The sequence below is a fragment of the Typopeltis vanoorti genome, chromosome 9 (assembly GCF_054136105.1).
Source record: "Typopeltis vanoorti isolate ZY-2024b chromosome 9, IOZ_Tvanoo_1.0, whole genome shotgun sequence".
In the NCBI taxonomy this organism is placed as follows: Eukaryota; Metazoa; Arthropoda; class Arachnida; order Uropygi; family Thelyphonidae; genus Typopeltis; species Typopeltis vanoorti.
In genome coordinates, this window is record NC_143557.1 from 47,132,525 (window position 1) to 47,148,175 (window position 15,651).

The following is a 15,651-nucleotide window of genomic DNA, read 5'->3' on the forward strand; positions in this document are numbered from 1 at the left end:
GAACATTTCTCATATTGAATACACATAGTGCGGAGACCGACTGTTTGTGTGAAAGTGGGGGGAAGTTGGTAAGAGATGGGTCATTAATAAGTCTGATTGCTCTCCTCTGTATTGAGTCAAGCATTTTGAGGGAGCTTTTGGGGCCCCACCCCCATATGTGAGAACAGTATTTCAATGGTTGGGCAGATTTTTGATTTGTATAAGGTTAACAGCTGTTCAGGGGTGAAGTAACGTCTTGAGTGAAAGAGGAATCCTAGTTTTTTAGAAGCCGAGGATGCAATGGTTGTGATGTGTTTATGCCAGGAGAGGCTTTATGTCAGGGTAATTCCGAGAAGAGAAATATCAATTTGTCTGGAAATTTAGGTGTTGTCAAAAATAATACAGGGATAAAATGGTTCTTTTTTATGAGAAATAAGACAGTACAGTGATACCTCGGCTAACGAAGATTTTTTTCGCTGTTTTTCGGACTCTGCTAACGAATGTTTTAGTGGCTGTACGCGCTAACATAAAGCAGCAAACATGAACGGTCGGGCCATTCCAGGAGCTTATCTTTTCCATTTGTATGTGTGTGACAAAGAAATAAGCTGACCACATTACATAGGGGAGATCCACCAACCTGACTGGGTTCTTTATGTTCGAGACAGCGAGAAGTGAGATGCCTCATATCAGTGTCAGTACGGTGCATGATCCATGTGGCTGTGAATGCGAGAGGTAAGTGTGATAACATTTATTCTTTACTGGGCTAAATTCTACTATGAGGGATTAATTTATAATTCGTAAATTCTATTCTTATCTAATTAAATAAATAATATGCTATATGTCATATTTCTTTCATATTTTTCAGAAAAAAATTTTAAAAGTGAAAAAAATTTTCTTGACAATGGGTCCAAAAAAAGTAAGGGACAAACCCAAGGGAAGCAGAAAGTTGCTCACAATTGAGAAAAAGAAAGAAATAATTTCAGCATATGAAAGAGGAGTCAGAATTGTGGATTTAGCAGTCAAGCATGGCATAGCATCATCATCAATAGCTACAATTTTGAAGAAGAAGGAGGAGGAGATTAAGGAAGCTTGTGTGAAGACCTTCACCTCTCAATCCCAAAGAAGTTCTGTGAATGAAGAAATGGAAAAGCTTCTGATGATCTGGATAAATGAGCGTCAAATGGCTGGTGACACTATGACTTAAGAGATGATCTGCAGCAAAGCAGAATGACTTATGAAAATTTGAAGAAAAATGTGGCAGGACACAGTACAGCAGAGACAAAGGAAGAATTCAAAGGAAGCAGAGGATGGTTTGAGAAGTTCAAGAGGAGGAGGAGCAATAAAAAGGGAAGAATGCCAACAGGTGACATTAAAAATATGCTGCACTCCTGGGAAGAGTTTGTCTTTGGCTACAAAGTGGCATCCCAACAAAGCTGAAATGAACAGACTTTGTGCCTTGGTTGAAGACAAGTGTCTGAATCACTTTAAAAACATTCTGAAAAAAAGAGAAGTTCAATCAACTTTGGACAGATTTTTGACTTCTCCTTTAGCAAAGAGATAGAGGCCAGCTACTGAAGAAGAGGAGACTTACCTTGAATAAACTTTGAAAATTTGGAAGAAGAATAGTAAAAATGTTGTGTACATATTTTCAGGTTTAATAAAGTGTATATAGTAGTGTAAAGATTGTCAGTTTTTCATTCTACTTTCCATTCTTCCTCATCTAATTGGGTAGCTGTTCATCTCAGCCTTTGTGGTGAGTTTTTGCCCTTTTATAGTGTGCATTTTACTATTTTATAAAACTTATCTTTCAATAGTAGGTAGCATCCAGAACGAATTAAACGATTTTCTATAGAAACCTATGGGAAATCATGTTTTGGCTAACGAATCTAATTCCAGAACAAATTATCTTCGTTAGCCGAGGTATCACTATATTGGGTTTTATTAGCATTGAAATTGACTAGGTTATCTGAACCCCATTGGAGGATGGCTTGGAAATCAGAATTGAGGGCAGTGATGGTTGATGTTCTGTAGGTTGAGGTGAGTTGTGTGGAGTAAGGTTTATCAAAAGCAAGGGGGGAGTGCAATGTGCTGTCGTCTGCAAAACTATGCATTGGGTTGGAGGTCAACTGAAGTAGGTCATTGATATATAGTAGGAAGAGGGTTGGTGAGAGGACAGAATCTTGTGGAACCCCGGCATTAGTTGAATGGTGAGAGGATAAGGAACCATCCACCACCACACATAGTGTGTGTCCAGACAGGAAGCTGGCAATCTAGCTACAGAGATTTTGAGATAGACCAAACTATGGCAGTTTGCTTAGTAAACCCTTGTGTGCCAGATCTTGTCAAACGCCTTGGAGATATCAAGTTCAACTGCTTGAATTTGCCAAACTTCTCCATGGCATTTTCCCAGAGATAGGTGACATATGTAAGCAGATCTCCTTTTGATCGGCAGTGATGGAATCCATACTGGCAGTCGGTTATCCGTATTTCCTTGCTGTTGCATCGATATCAGATGAATATGAGAGCTTGTATAGGCAGTACAGAATGGATGGAACAGAACAAGATTTTAGCACAACTAGAGAGATACAGCGTGGAACAGGTGACTTACTAGCATCAAGTTTACTCAGGATTTTTCTGATGACCTTCTGGTGAGCAGACTGGGAGCAATTCATGGTATAGCAAGAGGTGATTTTGTCTTGGTTGTCAACAAGAGTTGGGCAGGAAAAGACTGATGCTTTTTCTATCTTTGTGTGATGTCACAATGGTATCATCAGGGTGAGTGATCGAGAGGTTAAAACAAGAGAAGACAGGAGTTGCCCTCAACAGCCTATCAGAATGCTGAGTTACCATTTGAGTTGGATGCAAGCTTATTGTATTTTGCTCTATGAAGTCTGCTCTGGATTTAATTTTGATATTCTTACACTTGTTTCAGGCAGTAATATAGGCTGAGTGAGAAGCTGGAGTTTTGATTTGAGCCAGAATAAATACATAATTTTATTGCAGACTGCAAGGCTTTTTTTTTAATTTTTTAAAAAAAATTTTTTTAGAGAACTAGCAAATAAAGAGCCAACAAGAGGCTATTTTTTTTCCCCGCTGCATAAATTAAGTTAAGGGGCTTTTTTTAAATTTTTTTTTTTTAAATTTTTTTAGAGAACTAGCAAATAAAGAGCCTATTTTTTTCCCCGCGGCATAAATTAAGTTAAGGGGATAATAAATCCCTCATTATTTTAAAGTCAGATATGAAACTCTTAGATTTCAATCTCCGAGTTTCGTATCCGGCTTTAAAATAATGAGGGATTTATTATCCCCTTAACTTAAAGAACTAGCAAATGTTTAGAGTCTGTGGAATTTGCAGTGGAGTGAAGAATGAAGGCCCTTATTCCAGGAAGGATTATTTCAGTTATTTGATTAGAGCAGTTGTTTGAATAAGGAGAGAAATGGTAACCTGACCTGGAGATTTATCTTGCTTGGCACAGTGTATAAGACTGACACTGGGGAGAAAATCAGTGTGTTTATGATTATTATGGTTGATGTTGTTTAGAGGAGAGCATATATTGTTGGTGTATTTGGAGGGAGAATTTGCCAAGAGAATTTTGAAGTCAACCTGGATTTTGTATGAGATATTTTATTATTATTCACACCAACTTAGCATTATTTGGATATTTCCCTCTGGTCCATCTAATTTAATCTCATTGAAGATTAAATACCATTAATCTTCTTCTTACTCCAAGTGTTCAGCTTGTTGCATCTGCAATACCTCAATCCAGTAGTCTGTTGATCTTTTTTTCTCTACCTATTGGTCTTTTCATATTTGGTTTCCAATCCCAATTTATCACTTTTTCATCATTCTATTAATATGTTCATTCCTTTGTTTATGGTTTGTAGTTGACATTCTTAATAAATCTTTTCATCTTTTATTCTATCAAATTTTGTTTTACTAACAATTTTTCTTTTTCATGTTAAAATGACAAATGCAGATGATGTAGTATTACTTGCACAAAATAGAGACGATGTTCAAAAACAATCGTTTGAATTCCAACAGATATGCAGCAGTTTTAACATGAAAATTTGTCGTTTGTTATTTCTCGACATTTATTTACGCATATGGCTTTGTGAAACTGGCAAGTAAAATGTACAATCACAATATCCAGTAATAAATGATGAGAAACTTAACATGTAAAATTTCATTACATAAAAGGCACAAACTACTTTCCAAGTCATTTCTCGACATTAAACTGATACCATTATCTTTTGCCCATACTGACAGCCTATTTAAATTGTTCTGCAAGCTCTCCACATCGATCGCCTTGATTAACTATTACTCTACCTAATTTTGCATCATCAGCAAACAACTGAATATTTCCTTTCAGGTTATTTCCAGTATGATTTATGTAAAAATTAAACAGCAATGGTTCCAGCTCTGAACCTTGCGTCACACCACTCGTCATCTGTTTTTGCCTCGATTTTGCCCCTCCATATTCTAAATTCATTATCTGTACAACAATGAAGCAGTTTTATTCCATTCCGGTTTTCAGTTTTGTTGAATGTTTGATATGTTTCTAGTACTGTGTTGTTTCCAATTCTTTCATTTAAGTCTTCTGATAGGATTATTAATTGAGCTGGTTTTGCAGTTTTCTATAGCTTTTCATAAAATTCTTCCATTTCTATATTTATATTTAGAATTATTTAAAGTAAAAAGCCAATAGGCTTCATTTCGTCAATGTAAACATTATTAAATTAAGGGGATATTAAATCTCACATTGTTTTAAAACCGAATAAGAAACTCAAAGATTGGAAACAGTTTCATGCCGAATATAGTAACTATAAAAGTATTGGCGACTACTAGCGTATGCTAAAGTATGTAGTTCAAGTACGTAGTACAAACTAGGGCAACTCATAGCAAAGGTAGAGAAAGTTCTGATCGCTCTTCTTAGTATTTCACATAATGTAAAACCCATCTCCTAGGTAGATGTATGATGCTATACATTATGGTGGGAGGTCACTACCCAGACCGGTTTTGATCTTTATTGAGATCTCATCAGTGAGTAGCTAGACCAAAGACCAAATATAATACTAAGGGTATAGCGAAAAGAACTTATATGCTCTGCTATACGAGTTGTCAAAAAGGTGCACCCATAAATTATTTAAAGTAAAAAACTTTAAATAATTTTAATTTTAAAGTTTTTTAAAATTATTTAAAATATAATTTTAAATAATTTTAAAATTATTAAAACACACACACACACACACACACACACACACACACACACACACACACACACACACACACACACACACACACACACACACACACACACACACACAGAGAAGTCAAACGGTATTTTGAATATCGTGACCAGAGAACAAAATTATATAATTTTTTAATACATAAATGGTGTTAGCTTAATCAATAATTTAGCATATAGGCCCTTATTCCCCCCCCACACACCACCACCACCTTAAGAAGACAGAGAATCTTTCCAAGACTTGTTTAGCTAGTTTTACAGTATTTGCTTTCTTATTGTTTTTTCTGTATCTTTGCTAAGAGCACATTCTAACTTACTTGCCAGGAACTTGTGCAATATGCTTTCTTCTTTTCCTTCCTGTCTTTTGCATAAATCTGGAATCAACCATGGAGTTCTGATTTTTTTTATCTTTGCATACAATCTGAACACATGCTTTTCTGTTGAATCAATCAATGTTTTTTTCAGAGTTTGGCACCAAATCTTCAAGGTTTGGTTCTTGTTTTCAAATTTTCATTTTTTCTTGAATAATGTTTGTGTATATGAGTCTACAGTTTGCCTCTGAAAGCAGCACAACTTTGATTTGTTTTAAAACTGTCTTACTCTTCTTTTAAAGCACACTTCTCTTCAATATGAAATTCAATTTTATCTGCTCAAAACCAAATGGTAATCATTTCCAATTTCAAATTCTCTGTATACTCTCAAATGTCTTGAACAGTGTGAAAACATTACTATTAACAGTAACATAGGTCAGTGAGGTTTTTCTTATTTCTTGCATCTTTCCTCCATGTGAATTTGTGCACATTTTTATGTTGGAACATGGTTTTAGTAATAACTAGTCCATGTCCTGAACAGAAATCGAGCAGGTACTAACATTATTATTTGCTTTGCACTTTTCTCCAAATTTTCTCCAAACATTCCATACGTCTAATCATTTCGTACTGTACTGTTTAAATCTCCAACAAGGACCAACTTTTCCTTTTTCAATGTGTCAACTGCTTTCTAAAATACCTCGAAAAATTCTCAACCTCTTTAGTATGGGACTATAAGCACAAATATGTAATTGTGCAGTGCCCCCATTCTGATATTTTCCCACATCATTGTACCTGACACTGCCTGCCATTCAAGATTTTCCTTATGTTTAGTGTTGGATACTATAGCTGCTCCTTCTTTTCTCTGATTGTTATTTCCTGAATATAACATCTTGTCTTTGACACTCAGAAAGATCTCATCTGTTTTTGTCTTCTTTTAATTTAGTTAACACCTATTATGTCATCGACGTGAGGCGCTCATGGATCTTCCTCAGCCATAGCCAAGCAGGATTTTTCTCCCCAGTTTATCTGGGGTTTTTCATCCTGCAAGCAGGCAAACCGGCTCCTTGAACACACATGGATTACAGTCATGAATGCCCTTATGGGATGCAGCAGAGGAGTGGCAAACTGGCTGCATTAATATGCCAGTAACTCCTCATTAGGAATGGACTCGACCCATCCTAGGAAGGATGAGAGGGATAGGAGAAGGATTATGTCGATCTGGTACTTATCCAGTTTTTCTGCTAGTGCGATTTCTTTTCCATTGTGATTTGTTCCAGTGTATGACTTTGCTGTTCATCCTGGTACCTTGCTGAAAACAATGGAACCTTGTTTAACTGTGCAATGTTCCAGTCAGCATAAAATTCTGTTGTGTTGTACCATCATTTTGCATTGTGGTTTAAGCCAATAAGAATACAATTTGGTCAGCTAAATCCTAGTTCTCCAGCCATTCCTTGTTCATTCAGTATATAGGTAGATACCTAACAGGGTGTGGCACAAGAAGCGAGGATTTCACATCAGATCAGAAGTCCTAGTCAGTTTTCTGTACTCTTTAAAAAGCTATGTTGAGTTTCTTTCCAGTTGCCTAGTTTTGACCCTTAAGCATCCCTTAAGTAAAAATAACTACAAGAATTAATTATATTGACAATTGATTAATTCTTAGTTTCCCTACTAAAAACCATGTGGCCTCTTCCAGGTGAACACAGAAAAAATATAAATGTAAAGTTGGCAATCATAAACTAAAACACTACTAGCAAAGCTTGTAAGAATCATTACAGTATAAGTAAGTAATAGAAAAACAGAATCGTGGGAGGTTGTGTGAGTAAGCTGTTATCCCGTGTATTTTGCAGGTAGTTTGCAGAGAAGTTGAAATATGACTGAACCAGGGTAATTCCCTGGTTTTCATTAATCATATGATGAAAAGATGACCATAGTTGATTCTTTTATCCTGTGAGTGATGAAGTTGTCTTCTAAGTAGGGCATAGAGCTTTTGGCCCCAATCATTGTCCATGGTGTGTGGATGTGGGAAGAGTGATAAGCTAAGTCAGAGCTATCTTCTCTGTTGTGAGGAACATCTCCAAGATGTTCTTTTTGTCTTATTTCAAAACTTCTCCAAGTCTAACCTATATATGAAAGGCCATACGAGAAGGGGATTCTGTAAACCTCAGGATGTTAGTAGAAGGAATTTTGGTCATTTGCTGAATGGAGCTGACTCTGTACAGTAAGAATAGCTTTATAAGCCACTTTGATATTATGAAGTTTGAGGAGACTAGGAATCTTGATTTAAACTCTGCTACTGATGTAAGGAATAGTGACTGAAGTCTCTGTAATGAATATCAAGATTTTGCTGTTGAGCAGTATTGGAGAAAAACAATTCTTTGAACAATTTTTTTTTGGCTATCCATTTTGAGTTATTCACTGGAGTAGAATTTGTAGTTCTTCATCCATTTTGCATTTCTTAAGATGGAAGTAGTACAGTTTTTAAACCTGTGAACAATCCCCAATTTCTGTGAATTGTGGTGCAGTGAATAAATGGAGTTAATGATGTGCATGTGTAGGCTTTTGCTATACATCAAGTGCAAAACGATTATCAACATTTTTAGTAATTAAAACATCTAGAAAGGGTAATCTTTCTTCACTTTCTGGTGAAAAATTGATCGAGGTAAGAAAATTGTTTCATTGACACTGTTTTCCATTGATGATGAAGATATCATCACATCACCACATATCTCCACTAGACTGAAGGATTAAGGTTTGCTGACATTGGAAGTTGGTTTTCATAATTTTCCATTAATAGGTAGGCACATGCTGATGACCGGGGACTTCCCACTGTAAGGTGGAAAACGTTGGTGGATAATAAAACAATTTGAGACTGGTGAGGATGTTTTATAGCTGAAGGAAACCTCAGATCATTTCTGGACAGAATGTGAAGAGTTCTTTAATGAAGAAGTCAGTATATTCAGTATGGTTCTTCAACATAGTTGAGAGGTTCCTGGATAATAGGTATGTAGGTGAGCTTATTCCATCTATCTGTCATAGGAGTATACCTGTTTTGTGAATTTTATGACTTCTGTATAGTCATTGGATTATAGGATGCATGGATTTTGCATAAGGGTCAAATCTGTATAACTGAGAGGAGATCTTCACATAGCCTTTAAAGGAATGCAGAGAACTGACCAGGGTTTCTGATCTAATGTCCAATCCTCATCTTCTTGTGCTGCACCCTGTTAGGTATCTATCTGGATACTGAACAAATGAGGATGGGCTGGCAATTTGGGATTTAGCCGACCAAATTGTATTTTTATTGGCTTAAACCAATATACAAAATGATGGTACAACATGACAGAATTTCATGCTGGCTGGGGCGTCGCATGGTTAGGCCCCCATTGTTTTCGCCAGAGAACCAGAGCAAACAGCAAAAAGTCAGCTACTGGAACAAATATGAAAACACACCCCAACTTAAAATCACCAGAGTTAAAGATCGGTACTATCAACATAAGACTGAATGGCAAAGAAGTGGAGCTAGCTGAGGAATTAGATAAGTACCAGATCGACATAATATGGATGACTGAAACAAAAAGGACAAAAGCTGGTGAGATCTTTCTGAGCAATAAATACAAAATGTTATATTCAGGCAATGACAATCAAGGAAAAGAAGGAGTAGCCATAGTATTCAACACTAAACACGAGGCTAATCTTCTTGAATGGCAGACAGTCGCAAGTAGGGTGATGTGGACAAATATGAGAATGGGGAACTGGACAATGAGACTTATTTGTGCCTATGGCCCCACAGAAGGTTCTACTAAGGTAGAAGTGGAGGAATTTTTTGAGGCTTTAGAGAAAGCAACTGACACAATGAAAAAGGAAAAGTTGTTCTTGTTGGTGATCTCAATAGCAGAGTAGGAAATGATTGTCAGACACACAAAAATATTTTGGGAAAATTTGGAGAAAAGAGCAAAGCTAATAATAATGACAAATATCTGTTGGATTTCTGCTCAGGATATGGACTGGTTATTACTAACACCATGTTCCAACATAAAAATGTGCACAAATTCACTTGGAGAGAAGAGGCAAGGAATAAGAAAAGTCTTATTGACTATGTTATGGTCGATAGTGATGTTTTCTTCCTGGTGCAGGACACCAGAGTGTACAGAGGGTTTGAAATTGGAAGTGATCTCTATTTAGTCCTGAGTAGGATAAAATTGAATTCATATTGAAAAGAAAAACATGTAAGAAAGTTTTAAAGCAAATAAAAGTTGAGCAACTCTCAGATGTGAACTGTAGACCAAAATATACAAAGATTATTGTAAAAAAAATGAAAGAGTTTGAGAATAGGAACCCAACCTTAGAGATTCAGTGGCAAGCCAAACAAGCCTCAAAGAAAACCCTGATTGATTTAGCCAGAGAGGCTAAATCAATCAGGTCTCTTGCTCACAGATTCGTTTCGTAACTTCCAGGGATGGTCCCTTGTCATTACTCCTTCCCGCTGTTCAACCAAGCGAAAGAACTCCCCAGTGTCAACCCTGTAACCACCTCTCAACAGTTTAAAAGTCTCAATCATATCACCTCTACTTCTTCTATCCACCGAACTCTGCAGTCCACATTCCCTCAGCCGATCGTCATAACTAGCATTGAAACCATCTTTGTTATGCTTTTTATGTTATGTTCTGCCTTTATACCCTTTCCACAGTTAATTTATCCCCTTCAAATCCTGGGGACCAAATCTGTGAACAGTAGTCTAAGTGTGGTCTGATCAGGGTCTTATACAATGGAATGATAACTGTTTTATCTCTGCAGGTCAGCTTCCTTCTTATTATTGCAGCAAACCTCTGTGTTACCTTCACCACCTTTGTAATATGTCCCCTATTCAGGTTTCTATCAATCATCAACCCCAGATCTCTTGTTTCCCCTACTTCCTCCAGTATAACTCCTCCCATAGAGTATGCAGCGTCCCATCGATGTTTCCCAAACCTCAAGATCTTACATTTTGCTGCATTAAAATTCATTTGCCCATCTGTCTAGCTTATTCAAATCCTCTTGCAGGGCTGCTGCATCTACACTATTACTAATAATCCTTTCCAGCTTCGCATCATCCGCAAACAACTGAATATCCCCTTGCAATCCACTCACAATGTCATTGATATAAAGGTTAAACAATATAGGTCCCAGTACTGAGCCCTGTGGAACCCCACTTGAGCCCTCTGCTTCCTTGAAACTGCCCCACCATACACAACTCTCTGATACCTATCGGACAGCCAATCCTGAATCCAGTTGTACAATCTGATATCCAGACCCATGTGCTGCAACTTAAATATCAGCTTATCATGTGGCACCCTGTCAAATGCTTTCGCTGTCTAAGAAAATGGCAATATATGCCTTTCCCTCATCTAATGCTCTTGTAACGTTATTATAAAAGGTTAGTATATTGCTAAAACAAGAGTGCCCTTCACAAATCCATGTTGACTCTCAGAGATAACATTACCCTCATCTGCCCAATGCTGTATATGATCCCTCACTACTTCTCCAAGATCTTACTAACTACTGATGACACACAAACTGGTCTATAATTAGACACTTCCAGTCTGCTACTGCCCTTATGCAATGGCACTATCTTACCTTCCTTCCATTCCATGGGCACCTTTCCCGCAGCCAGACTTGCATTAAAAGCCAGGTCAAAGGCACTGTCAGTTCTTTAGCACATTCTCTCAAAACTCATGGTGAAATACCATCCAGTCCCACAGCTTTTCTAACATCCCGAGTACTCAGTATGTGGAACACACTCTCCTCCCACCTCTAAACCTCAAATTTGCCCTATCCCTCTAGTATTCAAATTGACTCCTTTAGGATGAAATACTCCAATAAAGTGTTCATTGAACAATTCCGTTATGTCATCTGTCAGTCACTATTCCCAATGACATGATGACAGTGATTACAATGAAAACTCTGTGCCGTGCTTAGAAGAACACTTTATCTCTTGTAGGATAACAAAATCGGCTATGGTTATCTTTTCACATGGCATGCTTAATAAGAAGGGAATGATCATGTATGACATTTGGAAATCTCTCATTAGATCCTTTTAGATGCCAGATTTCAACTTCTCCAGCATGGTTTGCTGGATAACAGCTTAGTTCTGCCACTTCTGCATGTTTTCATTATTTGTACTGTAATGGTTCATGCAAGCTTAACTTAGTAATGTTTTTTAGTTTCTGGTTGTCAACTTTACACCCTTTTTTTTTTTTGTGTTTACTTGGAAGAAGCTCCATGAATTTTAATGGTGAAAGGAATATGTTCTTGTAGGAATATGCAATTAGTTCTTGTAGTTAATTTTGTGACCAGTAAAACCTACATATTCTCTACTTGATTAGCTGAAAGTCTCCTTATCAAAAAAAGTTTTCCTCCAAATTAATTTTTTTTATTTATTTTTGAGGACTCCAGTATCATGAGACCTTATATTTCAGTCTTCTAAGGCACTTTTTACTGTATCAATTCATCTAGATCCAGGTCTTCCTCTGGGTCTTTTTCTTACATCCTGGAAAAAAAAAATGTTATTCACACACTATCATAATTGATCTGTCTGGTGTTGGCTGGTCATAACAGTAGTTTTTAATAAAATTTAATTTAGATTAAATATTATTATAATGTCCGCTCGGTTAGCCTAGTGGCTGTGCGCTTCACAACCATATGCCTGGGGAAGAAGTGTCCTAGGTTCGATTCCCATCGGAGTCATGAGGAGCTCAAGAATCTTCCTCAGCCGTAGCCAAGTTAGCCAGTCTTTGGCACAGGCAGTAGGGTTTTCCTCCCAGTTTAGCTGGGGTTTTTCATCCCGCAAGCAAGCAAACTGGCCCCGTAGACACACACATGGACTAGTCATGAACACCTCCATTAGGGATGCCTCAGAGGAGTGGCGTCCCACCTGCATTATTTCGCCATTACTCCTCATTAGGAGGCGTAATGGTGTCTGAATCAGATGGAAGGGAGAAATAGATTATTATAATAAATTTAATTAATATTTCTAGTATTTTGGAATATTTTCAGTATTTTGGTAATGTCAAATTGCCATTATCAGAGAATATTGTACAAAATGACATGCACATAGGCACTAGACTAGTTAAATGAGACTGAAGCATTGGCCAACCAAAGGCGAGCCTGTAGTTCTAAATAGTGTCTCCTTGTGGGCTAGAGAATGGGTGTTCTTTGCTGTTAGGCTGTGGTTCAGAGGATGAATCTTTCCCCAACTTGAGGCAGTATCATGCAACCAGCTTATTTGGGTTTAGGTATTTCCTTAAGGCTGAACCAGATTTTAGGAATAATTTTTGTTATTTATATTTGCAATGGTGGGGTAAGGTGGCATTTTTCAGGCATATCCCATGGTGGTTATCTGAAGCATGATCAGCATGTCCTGAGTGGCTGTAATGTGTTGGTTAACCTCCGTTCTTTGACTATTTCATTCAGATATATATTTCATATCACACACGTGCACACACACACACACACACACACACACACACACACACACACACACACACACACACACACACACACACACACACACACACCAAATAATACTGGAAATGGGGATATTCTTGCTTTTTATGTCTTCCTATTACTTCAAATGTTTTAGTTTTGTTTTTGCCTCTTTTATGCTTATTACTGTTTTCTCATATCAGCTGAAGAGTGATTTTAATATATTTATAGGTAAGTGATTCTTTAGTATATCAAAGGATTTATATCTGCCTATCTTGCCAAAAGCTTTTTTTATAATCTGTGCTGCATTTGAATTCTCTTTTTTTCTCAATTAGTAGTGAGAGTGAATATAGGATCTCCCTTTTCCTTCAGGATCTCCCTTTTCAAAAGACATTCTGTTTTCATTTATAATTTTTTCTAGTATAGGTTTGATTCTGCTCTTCATTATTTTTGGTATGTATTTATTTTTACATAATTCAGAAAGCCTGCTCTAGAAACTAAACATAGGGACTTTTTCAAGCCACTTCAGGTTTCTAATAAGATAACAGATTTTATTTTGTATTTAAAGACAATCACATACCTTCATGCCTGCAGCAGGCTTCAAATCCACAGCCATTTGATTGGAGAGTGGATATGGTAACCACTCAGCCAGCTAGGCTGGATAGTTTGGCCACTGCTGTGCTTGATGCACAAACTGACCTATAGTTTTAATGCCACTGATTTTGATTTTCCCCTTATGCCATAACCATACCATACCACTGCATAAAGGAGTTATGTCCATGTATTATAAGAATGTATCAGAGAATTGAGAGTCCCAGTGACCAAGTTCTTTACTTTATTTCTTAGCTTGGGCATTTGTCAAGATCCCAAAGTAAGGGAAAGAGGTGAGGATAATTCCTTTATGTAAAAGAGTGTCCAAGACAGAAACAGGATATTATAGAATAGACCAGTTGTTATCAAGGAGAGTTGGAAAAGTTGACTAAGGCCAGAATTCAGGAATAGGTGGATAGAAATATTGATACTCTGTGAGGGAAAGTACAACTCTTTATGAATGATGGATCTTGCCTTAGTAATTTATTTTCTTTAATAAAGTGACGGTTAAGTAACTTTGCCTGCCTTGTTAACAAAGAAGTTAGTGTATCCAGTTTCTAGCCAGCAGTTAGAATCCCACTACAGGCATAGATACTTGTAAACGTTTATAGGTAGTACATGAATTTCATCTCCTACTGGAAGACCACTTTCCTTCTTACTGGAAACCTGATGTGGCTTGCAAAACATTCTGTATTTGGTCTCCATATGATGCTTTCAGAGTATCTATTCCTCAGTTGCACATTATATTAATGCATTGTACCAATAGGTTTACGACATTTTGTAGGTGAAGTCTGCATTAAAATGAATAAATAAATACTACCGGAAATGGCTACAGTGTTTATGGTCATGGAAAATGCAGGTGACTAGTAGTGCACTTTTGTGCTCTGTGAGGCATTGTTTGTTTAATTTTACATTAATTATAACCAATATATTGGTATGAGAAATTATTTGAAAGAGGAATATCCATTTCTTTTAGTGTTGCATGGTGATCAGCATTCATTTTAGAAATTATGGACTTTACAACTGTGTTATAAATAACTCTTTTAATTTCTCGACGCTTCGATCTTCATATTAAGATCATCATCTGGAGTATATAAAAATATACAAGGACAAGCTGAGTTACATTACACACAGTAAGCTAGAGAAACAGTGATTTGATCGCCAGTTATTCTACTGGCATGACCTCTGGTGAAAAAAAAAAATTACAAATTAATTAATTATTAAACTACATCAAAGCTAAATTCTATTTAAGGTAACATGAGAAAAACATTCTTTCTTATAGATAGTCTTGTTTCAGTAACAATGATGTACTATTTTAACATTACAATTGTTATTTTAGATATAGGATTCTGGATTACCTACAGTCCTATTTATAGTTAACTCTTAGAGAGAAAGGTTGAATATGTGCCTTCCATATGCTTGGGATTTTTAGACCATCATTATTGTTCATATTGGGGTGGTTGATAAGAATCTCACAGGCTTCCTTAAATTTGCGTTCATACCATGTTTTGGTGTGATGTAAACAACTGGTGCTTTTCCAGTCAATTCTATGTAAAGTGTTCAGGGCATGATCCGAAAGGCCAGCTTCACCATAGTTATTATATTTAATGTGTCATTTATGTTCCTTTTGTCTGATAGGAATTGTGCATCCTGTTTCCCCTATATATGGTAGATTACAGGTTAAATAAATACGGTATACTCCAGGGTGGGCCAGTGGAGGGATTGGGTCTTTGAATGAGGTGAGTAAGCTTTTTAATTTTACAGAAGGTTTAAAGGTGGCTTTGAGGTTGTATTTTTGTAGTATTCTGTTTAGTTTATCTGATGTCCCTTTAATGTAAGGAATGGTTATAGTTTTATTGTAGTCTGGTTTATCTTTGTTTTTTATTGAGGTCTTGTAGAGAATTTTGTTAATAGTGTTTTGGCTGTAATAACCATTTTTTAGAAAAGTATTGCTGATAACTTTAAATTCGTCTTTCAGAGCTTGTTCACTGGAGCAGATCTTCAAAGCTCTGTTTTTTAGAATATTAATGACACCTAGTTTTTGCGTTTGGTAGTGGTAGGAG

At 36.7% G+C, this 15,651-nt stretch overlaps 1 protein-coding gene across 1 annotated transcript in view; it reads left to right on the forward strand.

The window, feature by feature from the left end:
- The window catches only part of l(2)k05819 (transmembrane protein 94-like protein l(2)k05819), a 740,582-nt gene that overhangs the window by 186,918 nt on the left and 538,013 nt on the right, over positions 1-15,651 (forward strand). The gene's annotated exons all lie outside the window — the stretch shown is intronic.